Below are 13,302 nucleotides of genomic sequence, written 5' to 3'. Positions count from 1 at the left end.
TGCAGCTGCCAGGCTCTCCCTGACATACCTTCTTTATGACATTGCTGTTTCCTCTCACACTTCTGGTGAGCCACCAAGAATCAGGGCCATTAGCAAGGTCTCGTAGCTGACAGGTCTAAGACCGCAACCCGCAGCCAGCAAACCAGTGAGATACATTAAATAGCTGAGCAACTAAACCCACTGGCTAAAACATCAGTCCTGTGGGGAGGTCTCCCTAAGCTAGCCCACGTTAGTATTTATTAATAATAACACCTAATAATACCAGTATCTTTCCACTCACACACTTTTCCATCAGGATGCAGGAACAGGAAACCCATTGCAAGAAAGAGCCACACAAAGTATAAAATAAGACATTAAGAGCATCTCCCCAGCTCCAAAAGCAGTCCCTGAAGTAGCCCTTGGCCTGCAAGACAGGTGTCTGTGTTCCTGTGGCACGTGGAACCCTAAAAAGTCACGACTCACCAGCATTTCCACCCCTGGTATTTGAAATGTAACAAACTAGATGATTTTTAAGGTCCCTTGAAACTCAAGCCATTCTATGATTCACAACAGAGTGGGTATGCAAGAGATCACCTCTTGCCCAAATACATATAATTTTGGTTGGCAGCTGTAATGGACATCAGAGCCTTGCTCTCCAGGGGAGATTTGGCTGGAGATCACCTCCAGATCAGCTGTCTGACTGGAATACAAAGGCAGGAGTTGGCACTGAGAATGGTGCTTCAGGGATTGAGAGCTGATGCCTTCCCAAATGGCCAAGTAAAGCAGATAAAGGAGCTGCAGGTTGATTTGATGATTTAATCAATAAGATAATTATATTAATTCGATAGTTTGATACAAAGCCACTTCCTTTCTGTTTGATTTAACTGCATTTCAGGATTTTCATGGCTGAGTTGATCAAATACATAAAACAGCAAATTTGTGCTAATTAGTTAATATTATATGTATTTTCCTTAACTATGAATTGCAGAGGCCCAGAGGCAGAGAGCACTATCACCCAGCAACCACATCATGACAGCCCCTAGATTTGCATCTACAGTCACTACACAGCCAACTACCTGTGCCAGAATTCATCCAAAATGCAGGACAACTGTGCCACGAGGGAACCCAGCAGAGAACAAAGATGCAAATGCATCCACATCCTTGAAGTGTGGGCATCTACGCTTAATAGAAATTACGACTTCTGCTGATGGAGTAAAGAAGGATTAATATCAGGTATAGAGTTGTTTTCCATTTACAGGAAAGAGGAGTAAAGTGTCATCCTTCAGGAGGACGGAAGACTCTAGGGGTTCACCTTTAGCCTTGCACCCTAAGGGAACACCAGCTAGAGAAGCCAGTCAGCAACACCACCACCCCTGCCCAAAGCTACAGTTACATGGTGAGCCCCATCCCTGCTATTAATGCCCTAGAGAACCACTGTGAGAGGGCCAAAAACCCCCACTGCTATTCATGCCCCAGAGAACCACTGTAAGAGGGAAAAACTGTGACAGCAACTTCTACCTTGTTAGACTGCAGGGCATTCCTCCCCAAGGCAGGGAGCAAGTATTCTTCACTGTCCTTCCCACAAAGGTGCTCCACTGCTCCTGTTGCTGGGCAGCAGCATTTGAGAAAGCAGACTGAAGATGCTGGGGAGCCTGGAGGTGTCTGCACCTTGGTTTTGTCTTGATCCTTGGTTTTTCTGCCTTTCCCTAGGAAGGACAAAAAACGCACTCCCACACTCCCGCCTGCAACTACATCTACACAGTAATTCCCAGTGCTACCACAACCTGCTTTCAGGCTTGGTTCTTTTTCCTCCCTCTTTCTCCACTTAAAAATTCACTAACCCCTGACACTGCCAGGAGAGATGCAGTGAAGGCGATCGTAGGTCAGCCTTCTTCAAACAATTCCAGGCCCTCTTGCCAGGTTTCTCTCTGGGTAATACCATTCCTCCAGCAAGGAAGAAAAGCCTCTAATTAAAAAGACCTGGACAGCAACCCACCAGCTCCCACTCCTGCCCTGATCAATGAAGCTTGCTAATTAAAAGCAGTTGACCTGAGCAAAGAATGGCTTGGATGAGATTAGCCCAAGGGAGACAAGATTTAAGAATTAAATTACTTGACTGGTCTGTTTCATTTTATTTTACAACCCTGCTTCTTCCTCCTCCCCCACTCAGGTAAACGGTGGCTTTGAGGACTCAGTCCCAATTTGTAAGAGCAAGGGAGCAGAAAGCACGGTCCTGCTGCTTAATTCACTGTCAGACACCACAGGCTGAGTGCTTGGGGCTGCCAGAGCAGCTGCTCTGTCTGATCACCAGGTGACAACTGAAAAACGGCTGGGTGGCACCTAATTTCTGCAGTTTGATTAAGTAGTCCTTTGCACCCTGCCACATCAACAGGGCTGGGGACAAACACACCGGCAGTGCCTCAGACACTCGCTCTGACTCCACAGCCAGGGTCTCGCTGACGGATTTATCTCTGCCTAATACCCCCAGGAGATTTATGCTCAGCAACCACAGGGAGACAACCACCACCCAAAAGTAATAGTGCTCAGGTCAGGTCCCCATCATCTGGCCTGACCAGTGACTCACTGGTTTGAGTATCCCACCACACAGGGCTGTGAAGCAGGTGAGAATCCTAAGGCAAACCGACGTGCAGCAAACACACCACATCCCACATCTGGGATGCTGCAGGATGCACTGGGATTGCAAGGAAAGCTCTCTTTGGAGAGCTCTCACATCTACTTTCCAGGGTTGCTTTGCCCTGCTCACGTCAGCGGGAACTGCAGGAGCTCAGCACCTCTAGAAACTGTTAATAAAAGGCAAAGCAGAAGAATGTAACGCTTCCTTGCTTCAGAAGAATTGGGTGGAAACATGAGGTTTTTCCCCAAACAATTAGAAATTCCAGTGCAAATATAAAATATGTTCCCCTTCAACCACCAGTATTCGAGGGCCTTCATCACAGAATAACTTTAAGGGGATTTGCCCAGAGCATATACATTTCTCTCTCAGAGAGAAAGAATATTCTTGAGAGAAACAAGAAGCTTCCTAACCAAACGCTTGGGATTTTGTGTACGTTCCACACACAGTCTTAGCATTCATTTTCTTTTTTAAATCCCTATCTTGGAGCTGAGGGGAATAAGACCAAGCGCAGGAGTGATGGCAATCCTATTTGTGCAACTTATTAATCCACTGCCCTTTTTTCTCTGGCATGCCATTTATTTCCTCTTCACCTCCGATGTGGCTGCAGAGCCCAAAGTGTCCCCCCATACTCCTGACTGTTGATACAAGATCTTCAGAGCATTTCAGCTTTTGCTCCCCCATGATTATTTTCTCTCCTTTTCTCCTTCATGCAGCCTGCAGCTTACCCTTGCTTACCATTTTCCAACCAGCACAGTCGGACACATCTGACACTGAACTGACCACCAGAGCAAGGCACTTTCTATTTCAGCTGCAATTCCCAAATGAAAATAATACTCTATGGCTACTTCCAGTCCCCTTAAAAAAAAAAAATCTGATTGTAGGGTGAGAAAGAAGTGATTGCACAGCATCCAGCAAAAGGAGCTGGTCAAGAATTAAGACCCTAGGGCTCCACCACCAGAAAAAAGGCCACAATACCTCTTTATGAATGCCAGCCAAAGGAAAAATAACTCAGCACCAGAAATCCAAAGAGAGCCAAGCCATCTCAGCAAGGCAGTAATTCGTATTCCTCCCCACCAGGGAAAGTAGTGCATAGGCATGTAGCAGCAGACACAGAGTTAAACCCACAGCTGCTGCAAAGCCAGAGATCTGCCTCTGAGGTGCCCACAGACCTGGTGGGGCTCACCAAGCCCACAGGGATGTCATGGTTCAGGCATTGTTCAAGCTGCATAAACAAAGATGTCTGAGATGTTGTAATATGCTGTTACTCAGGCCTAATTCCCAAGCTGCTGTCCCTGAAGCAATCCCATCATTTTTATTACCAGGAGGGAGCCTACTGCAAACCCAGACACTTCTCCTTCCGAAGGGAAGAAATTTCATCACAGATGCAGCAAAACATCCTCATCTGACTTGTGAAGCAAGAGATTTCTTTAAAGAAAGTAGGTCTCTCCAGCAACACCTCCCTCCTGCCCTAAGGAAGAGAAGTACAGGGAAGCATGATGAGAAGCAAAGCTGGATAGTCCATCAGGGGAGGGTGCCGAGGAGATGCAGTCCCTTCCAGCTACCTGGCTGAAATTCAAATGCTGGATTAGTGTCTCTGGCACACTTCTAAAAGGAGGCAAAGGAGAGAAATGTAGCACTTCCTCCCAGCCTTTCGGATCTACAAACCTCTCCAAGGCAGCAGACATTCCAGCCCACCAAGAGGAGGCTAGAATTAGAAATGAGAGCCATTTGTCATATAAAATTTCCAGGTACAAGGAACAAAGCTGAATTTCTATCAGGCAGAGATGCTGCAATAATGCTGTAGCAGCTGGGAACTCCAGTCAGGTGAAGGTCAGGGCTGCTTGGCATCCACTACAGTCACAGGCCTCTCAGAAAACCAAAAGGAGCAAAGGACAAACAGTTCCCCTTGGCAAGCTCACTCCTGTCCAGCTGGATACAACGGGCTTTGAAGGCTGGAAACTCAGCAGGGCTGACTGCAGCGAAACACGGAGGAAAAGGGAGATATGGAAGAAGAAAAAAAGTTAATCTTCAAAAACAAAGTGGTTTTGTTCATCTTCTCTTTGGTCACCAAGTTGGCTCCAGCTGTGACTTGGGTCTGGGACTGAAAGGAGAACGCTAGCTGGAACCCTAGGGAATTGGAGTCACTTATGTATCCTCTTTGTACTGAGTTACAGCTCACATAAAAATGAGGGTGGCAAGCCCTGAAGGTGCCCTTTAGCCACATAAAGGGAAAAGTGCTGCAAAAGACAGACCTTGATAAAACACGATCCAAATGGGGACACATCCGGCATCCCTCGGGGTCCGTGACAGCTGCCCAGGCAATCATCCTGACAGCGCCGGGCGGGGCTGGGGCTCTGCCTTTGGCCCACATCCATTCCGTGGGGCAGAACACGGGCAAAGTGCAGGGACACTCAGATTTGGCTGTGTCCTATTTCTCCTATCAAACCTCCGCAAAAGCAGCATTCTTCCACCTCCCCCCTTGGACACCTAACAAGGATCAGCAGCTGGAAGCCCCTTACCACTGCCAAGCCCAGCACCCAAGGACCTGCCATCTGTGCTCCAGCCTGCCTTTTGTACTGATTTGTTGCATTTTCGCCCTGATTGCACGCCTCGGGCAGGCGACAGTTGCTCTGTGCAGGACTTGGAGGAGGGAAGTTTTACAGCTTGGCTGCTGCCAATGCACAGATGTTACAGGCTGGGTCACGGCAAGGTGCTAAAGGCCTTCAGAAATGTTGCAAAGCATTAATTATGTTCCTGCAGCTGTTCTTTAACCCTCATCTGTGTCTCCATTCTTCCATGGGCTGCCAGAAAGACAACTGTGAACAGGAAATCAAAGCAGGAGGCTTTGAAAAGAAGTAAGGCAGAGCCTTTAAAGGTTAAAAGAAACAGCACACTGCAAAGACAGAGCTTTTTTAAAGCTGTTTGTCCCTGCCACTTGCTTGGACACCTCCTCTTCTCCTACTTCAGTGCAGTGCTGAACTCCAACAGCATCCAAGGTGAAATGGAAGAGGTCACCCAAATCCTGACATTTCAGAGAGCACATCACAGCTTGCAGGTTGATCCATGAGCTTGGGAATACTTTGTCTCACAAGACTGGAACAAGGAATGATTAGTGGCATGGGTTAACCAACCCTCCCATCTGTGCAGATCTAGAGATGAGGGGTTTCCCTGGTTTTCCACAGGTTTGTGTGAACCTCTTGAAGCGAGTCCAGAGGAAGGCCACAAAGATGCTCAGAGGGATGGAACACCTCTCCCATGGAGATAGGCTGGGAGAGTTGGAGCTGTCCAGACTGAAGAAGAAAAGGCCCCAGGGAGACCTTAGAGCCCATTCCCATGACAAAGGAGACTACAAGAGAGCTGGAAAAGGACTTTGGACAAGGTTCTGGAGCAACGGGAAGAGGGGGACTGGCTCTAAACCGAAAGAGAGGAGGTCAGATTAGATATTTGTAAAACATTCTTCCCTGTGAGGGTGCTGAGGCCCTGGCACAGGATGCTCAGAGAGGCTGTGGCTACCCCATCCCTGGAATTGCTCCAGGCCAGGTTGGACAGGACTCAGAACAACTTGGTTTAGTGGGAGGTGTCCTTGCCCACAGCAAGGGGGTTGGGATGGGAAGATGTGTAAGGCCCCTTCCAATCTCAACCATTCTGTTATTCTGTAGTCAGAAAGACTCCACTGTGCCCCAGCTGGACCAGAGCTGTACTCAAACAGACCAGTGACTAAACTGACCTGCAGAACCCAAGCTTAGAGCCTCTGCCATCCCTGCTACGGAAGCTGGGGTTATGCCAAGTGTCAAGACAGCATTGGAGCAGGCTTACCTGGAACAGCTCAGGGAGATGTAGGAACCCAGGTCTCTGAACTCACTTCATGTGCTTCAGTGCCCTTGACAGCCACCACATGCCAGAGCTGGCAACACACCTCCCGGGGTCCCTGCACAGGCACTTCTCTGGGCAGTGGGAGCCCTGGAAAACATGAAGCTGCTGCTGAGAAAGTAGCTCCATGCCTACAGCATGGTGCCATTCAGAGCTGCCACCACAGGAAAGAGGTCCAGGAGGTCTGCACCCAGATCTGAGCCCTGCTGAACATCAGGACTGATGAGTATCCACACACCACCAGGGCAGCCATTCTGGAGCTGAAACTGCAGCCTGGCTGGAGGGGGCATCTCCATACCCCACAAACCAGAGGTTCTCAAGGGGACAGCTTGTCCATTGCTAATCTTCAGACCAGCTGCAAAGTAAAGCTCCATCTCAAACATGGGCATTCACTAACATATCTGCACAGGCTGGGCTGCAGCTGTGCCACAGAACCATAAGTGGGCTGATAAAACCCACCAGGCTCCTGAAACACCTCTCCCTCCCTTAGTCCCCATGCTTTAAGCTGCAGTCAAACAGAGCATAACTCCTTTAAGGACTTGCAGATGTGTTTCTGAATCTGGCTGGGCAGCTTGTGCTGGCGAGAGGGAACAAGATTGTCTCTGGAATCCTTTGTGCTGCAGCTCTCTGTGCACAATAGGCTCCCGCGCACTCGGGGGCTGAAAAACTTTTTATGCTAGAGATGAAGCAAGAGAGGGGAGAGAAAAAAATAATACAGGCACAATAGCAAACAAACAAGCAGAGAGAGCGAGGTGATGGAAAAGCAGGCAGGAATAGCAATGCTGCTGTGCCCAGACACACAATCCAAACAGCATCTCTCACATCCAAAAAGGCATAGACTAATAAAGGATAAGTTTTTGCCTGACATCTCTTGGACGTGCCTTCGGTCGGGGATCGTTAGGACTCAGCACGCTGGCCAGGACTTGAACTTCTGCATAATGGCCCCAGACAGCTGCTGATCCCCTCAGCTGCTGCTGGCACAAATGTTCATTCCTCTGCATCACTTTAGAGAGATGATAACTAAAAAACCAAACAAAAACCTCAATGTCCAGGCCTTGAAAGGGGATCCCCAACAGCATTAAGCAGTGAACCCCAAGGCCATGTAACACCAGACTGAGCTATGCTGACAGCCACAAGTGAAGGATCTTCCTCCAGGTGGCTCAGGAGCCTCACCCCAGATGCCCAAATACGATACAATTCCTCTCACACCAAAGCAGTGAGTGATGGCTTTCTCCCCTTCCCTCTGGGGAAGCCTGCCCCTGGGTGTGCAGCCATTTCAAGCAGGAATTGGAGACCAGCAGTGTCACCCTGACAGTCCTTACACCCTGGGCAGTCAAAGGTGGGCCAACATCAGATTACCACCAGGATGTACCAACAGCCAAACAAAATCAGATTAAAGGGTTTGCAAGAGCAGCTTTTGTGTTAAGACATTTCTGGACACCCCTGTTCTGCCTAAATATGAGGGGACAATGTTTTTATCTGACTAATAGAGCTCCTCAAACCATGTGGCCCAGGGTGGCTGTTTTAAAACAACATTCAGCTGAGACTTTTGTTTCTGACAGAGCAATTTAACACCCCACTCTTGCTGAGTACTCTCACCCCCAGGTATCAGAGTGGATCAGAAAGGCTGCGCTGGGGAAAACCACAGAATCATTAAGGTTGGAAAAGACCTCCAAGATCATCAAGTCCAACCACAGATGCAGCAACATAACTCACATCACCTGTGATCCTGGAGCAGAAACTCCTACCTGCCCAAAAGAGCCCTCAGCAGGGATTTGCAGGGAGGCAGCTTCTCCAGCAGCCTCTCCCAAACAGCAGCCTTCCTCTTTCCACTTCTTTTTCCAGCATTCTTTATTTATTTTTTAATCTGCTTCTCCCTCCTCCCCCCCCCGCCCCCAACTCCAAACTCAAGTTATGTAAATTTTACAGAGGGGCTGACATCCTCTGATGAAGATGATCCCATTGGTGTTATTGTCTGGCTGCCAGCTCCTGGGAAACAGGCAAGGCACGAGGGTGGTTGCTGTTTTTAACCGGAGGCCGTGTCTGACTCGAGCGTTAGGGGAGTTAATGAGCACTGTGCACAGGGAGGGAGGGCTGGCAGAAAGCAAACAGGGAAAGCTTTATTTTTACATTTCATTATTTTTGTAAGAAAAATAAGCCTGGGACCTTAAGGGAGGCGAAAAGGGGATTTTTAATTTTTTTTTTTTTAAATAGCAGAATTTGCAGCTGGGAAGAATCTGCTGAGATGTCCTGTGCCTAAATAGCAGGGAGGTGCCTGGGTCTCACACAGGGCATTACAGGTTACCTTACTCTTCTAGGTGTCAGCATCTGCAAGGGGGACATCCCTCATCCTATACCAGTGGGTCCTGCTGGGGATGCAGCTGCAGCCATGGTCAGACAGGGAAAGCTTGGACCATGTGCAGTAAAGGCCATGCTCTCCCCTGCTTACAGACCACCTCACCCTGTAGGAATCAAGACCTGTGCCAATTTGCAGAGCATAAGGAGCAGATCACACCTACTAATGTGAACCCCAAGGTACTGATACACACAAACACTACAGCTCTAGGAGAGAGCCCTCATCCATCCAACCCCATCCCATATGCAGGATGGATCTGCACCATTATCTTCTCTTGGGGGTCACAGTCTGCAGGCTGCCCCAAGGAGTCCAGGCAGCCTGGGAGCTCCCTCTCCAGCTCTAAAGCAGATTCAGGCCACTCAGTGGGTGCTCAGCACTGAACAAGTTGAAACCAAAACCAGTAGTCTCTAGAAAAGATGGATGGGGCCAGCAAGCCTGACACTATTCCCCATAAAGCAACAGGGAAGAGGTTAAAAGAGAAGATTTATGGGCATATATCTCTGCCAGAACCACCAGGTGATCATGTGTACACATTTCTCTACTCTAAGACCTAATTTTCCACCATTTCCCTTGATTTGCTGTTCCTATTCTCCCATTTCCTTGATTTAAGGCCCAATTATTTCTTGTCCTCTTGCCAGTGAAACAAAATATTTCATAAGCACTCCTGCTGCCTCTCGCCACTCCCTCCCTCCTTTGGATGCTGGTTTCAATGCCTGACTCATGCTTCATGTTCTCTAAAATTTAGAGTATTTTAGTGAACACCTAACAATGATTTTACCATTTTTCTCAGTGATACAAACGGGATTTGGCACCAACTAGCTCGCTGTTGGAATTTAAGTGAGTCTGTGGCTGCCACAGCTCTGGCACGTCTTTGCAAAGCAGTCCCTGGAGATTGTCACCTGGGCAAGATTTCATTGTGTCCTTCACAAGGAATGAGCCACACATCCTGGGCTGAGCTGGAGATGACTGTGCTGGGACAGGGAGAAGGGCAGACAGGTAAAATCTATAATTCATCCAGGCCAGCCCCAGCCCTCCGGGGGAGAGGTGGGGACACCAGTCCAGGATCTGGTCCTTCTCCTGAAGGATATGGCCAAACTCTGCCCTCATAAAAAGGAAAGAATAATGTCACCGGTGGGTCCTCAGCCTAAACTTCCAAGCATAATCAAATCTTCCAAGTGGTTTGTCACAGACTGGCTTCTGTCAGCCCACTGAGCACCAGTCCTTCAAAACATTCCTCAGCAAGCCCCCTCCCCTCCCCTTGGAGCAATGGTTTTACAATACATTTCCATCCCTCTTCCTCCTCCTTGCCCAGGCTTGCATGATCACAGCAAATAACATTTCCATAGCATCCTCCTACCAGCTCCCACAGCCATACCCAAACCTGCCCCAACACAACACAGCCACGAAAAAGACAGTTAAAAGTGCTACTTCAATACTGCAATCTTTTTCAAGGAGATGGATCCATAATGTTGGGTGAGATTAAACACAGATCAAAAAAAGAGGTTCCTTAGGCCATAAGCCTAGGAGAGGGAAAAAGCTCAACATTGCTCTGAATCAAGCTGAACATGGACTCAAAATTCTCCTGTATTCTCAACTCATGCAGGTCCCCGAGACCTCGAACTTCTGTGACCATCAGCTGCTTACCTCTACCTGCACAACACAATCCATTTAGCCTTTATTTTCTCCCCATAAAAACACCCCAAACAAAACCAAACATAAACCCACAACTCACTGGACATGCAGCCTTTCCATAAAAACACCGTTGAAAAAACTTCAAGTTTGGAAGTTGTAGCTCACCAGATGGCTCTAGCTTGGGTGGTTCTCCAGAAGGGACACCTCCAGAGATTCCAGTCCTTCCAGTGGCTGGCTGGAAGCAACAAGGAGGCATCACCTTGAGAAGATGATCAGGAGGAAGGAATAGGATGAGGTACTCTCTCCTAGATATTTTGAGCTATGCCTGTTCTCTTCAGCCACACAAACATTTACCACAGCACATGGAGAAGCGTCCAAACCTGATCTCATGCTCAGATTTGGGGTCAACTGCGCAAGAGAGGACACAAGCTGGGAGATGCAGAGCCCTGTCAGAAATCAGGCCCTAAAACATTGCAGTGGGAAGCCCTAAGAAGGTCAAAACATTCACACATCCCAAAGCAGGCATGATCTGGTCTTCACACCCACCACGGCTGCTGGCAGCTCATTCACACATTTCATGCAGCCTGGAGGACAAGCTGAGGCCTTCGATGCTGTTTTGCCACACCAGACTTGCTGCTCTGTTATGGGATTGGGCAGCTTCACTCCAAAAAGCTTCACGAAATAATTGATCACCACATGCCACCAGAGTGAGAACTCTATGGTAACCCAAGAAAGGAATGAGTTTTGTTGGGGGGGGGGGCAGCTCTTTATCTGAACTTAAAAAGAAGAAAACTAGCCCTAGCTAGAAATATCAAGTAGGAATGGAAGACATGAGGAAAAACTTGAAAGACTCGGCACATTTCCCTGTACAAGTTCATCGTCTTTTCACAGCTGGGGCTATGCAAGTCAAGACCTGCTCTATTTCGAGCTTGGCCTGGAAAAAGCTTCTGGGACCCCACCTGCCACTCTGTGGGGCATCAGATGTGCTCCGGACTCCTTCTAAGGATCAGCCCAGTGAGGGCTTCTGGATTCCACTCACAGCTTGGGAAGGTTTGGGGATCTGTACCCTCCAAGGTCTGTAAGATCCAGAGGCCTCAGAGGATCCTAGCCAGCCTAACTTCATCCCTCCCTTGGTACAATCAGCTCTGCTAACTGTACTGGCCTGAGGGTTAGTAGATCAATGTCACTTTCAATTTACCATGTGGCTGTGGCTGGCTGGAAGCATCACCCCCAGGGGAAGCTGACTCACCCTAAGCACACTTTTCTGAAGGGCCAGCCAATCCTGCCCACTAGACCAGCTTCCCTTCAAGCTACCTGTCAGCCTAGCACAGCCGAGACAGCCCCCAAAAGCTGACACGTCGCAGTTCATATTCCTGGCAAGTACCATCACAGTGCTTAAATCCCTGAAAAGTACTGGAAACGGTAAAAGCTGGCCATTAGGGTAGTTTTATATGGAATAGATAATCTAGGTTGTAAAGTGTGTTCGGAAGAACCGTTACACTCCCTCGGCTGTCTGTCCTCAGAGGAAAGAAGATAAATGCCCAGACAGATGTTCACAGCCCAGGGCAAGGGAAATACAGCATCCTCTGGGAGAGCGAGCAGAAGTACCGGAGAGCGGAGCCACGCGCAGACTCCGCTCGGAGCCAGCGGGACCGGCTTCCCCAGCGTCCCACCAAACCCAAACCACCTGTGGCAAGCCCACTCCAGAGCCTCTGTGCCACTCTCCCAGCACCCCGGGTGTGAGGTGTTAGGGAAAGAGGTGCTCGTTAGAGACTCCACCCTGACCCTGGACAACACAGCAGTGTCAGGGATGACTCGAGAGAACAAGACTACAGCATGCAAGCAGCGCAGTGCCTCTGTGTGCTTCCTCTGCTGCCCAAACAAATCCTCTCCCATTTGATTTGACCATCCCACAAGCACAGGGAAGAACTGTGTGGTCCTCAGGCAGCTCACTAAGCCAGTATTTCCATAGGAAACGGAAGCTTGTGCAACCACAATCTAAATATAGCTTTAAAAAAATAAAATCAGCTTCTACTCTAGCTGATCAAGAGAAAAGTGTTTGGAGGGTAAATTGGGACAGGAGCGTTTGCTCAGATTTATGGGGAGAAGGAATAAGTTGGAGAGGTCTAAACTGAACCCATCCCTTGAGCAGAAGTGTAACTACATGACCCTGAAATCCAGCTGTAATTTCCTTTGTAATTTTCCTTCAACCTCAGCTATTTCGTGATTCTGTGGGATGCAGAATTCATGGTACTCTATTTTGATGCTGGGAATAGGAGGGATATAGTTAGGGCCACAGCAGATCTTCCATCCCTTGTCCCACCTCATCTGATTGAATACAAACCTTTGTTAAAAAAGACCTCCCGCTCTTTTCCCAAAAGGAGCTGTTAAAAGACATTTATAGCCTTGGAAGAGTAGATGTCCACTAGAGATCAGTTTTTCCATTCATCCATGGGATGGATCAGATCAAAAGAACAGGCACAACACAAACCCTAAAATGCACAGGTCCTCAAATGCTGAAACATTTCTTGGCCTTTTCTTTGCTAGATTGGGGGGTGGGGAAAAGACAGCAGGGAAGAAAGATGTAACTTGGTTTACTGGACACTCCTAATCCAGCTCTAGTGCCTAGGATCAAAGATTAGTTGATTAAAATCCAATTTCAAAGCTTATTAACTTTTGAATGAGAAATGCTGCTATGGTGAGCTTACTCGGTACAGGCTATTTCTGGCTTGGCAGGGAAAAACAGCTCTTTGCTTATCAGCACCCAGCTTAGACCCAGATGAGGCAAGAGGATTTCACCTCCTCAGACCACTTTAAATCAACACTAAAT

The 13,302-nt window shown here is 48.3% G+C and overlaps 1 protein-coding gene across 1 annotated transcript in view; it reads right to left on the bottom strand.

Annotated features, from left to right (window-relative positions):
* Positions 1-13,302, bottom strand: part of SEC16B (SEC16 homolog B, endoplasmic reticulum export factor) — a 116,787-nt gene that overhangs the window by 67,392 nt on the left and 36,093 nt on the right. The window contains 1 exon segment of the mRNA XM_069022672.1: positions 6,431-6,574. The gene's annotated coding sequence lies outside the window, so the exon portion shown is untranslated.

The sequence above is a fragment of the Aphelocoma coerulescens genome, chromosome 8 (genome assembly GCF_041296385.1).
Source record: "Aphelocoma coerulescens isolate FSJ_1873_10779 chromosome 8, UR_Acoe_1.0, whole genome shotgun sequence".
NCBI lineage: Eukaryota > Metazoa > Chordata > Aves > Passeriformes > Corvidae > Aphelocoma > Aphelocoma coerulescens.
This window is presented reverse-complemented; position numbering and strand designations above follow the sequence as displayed.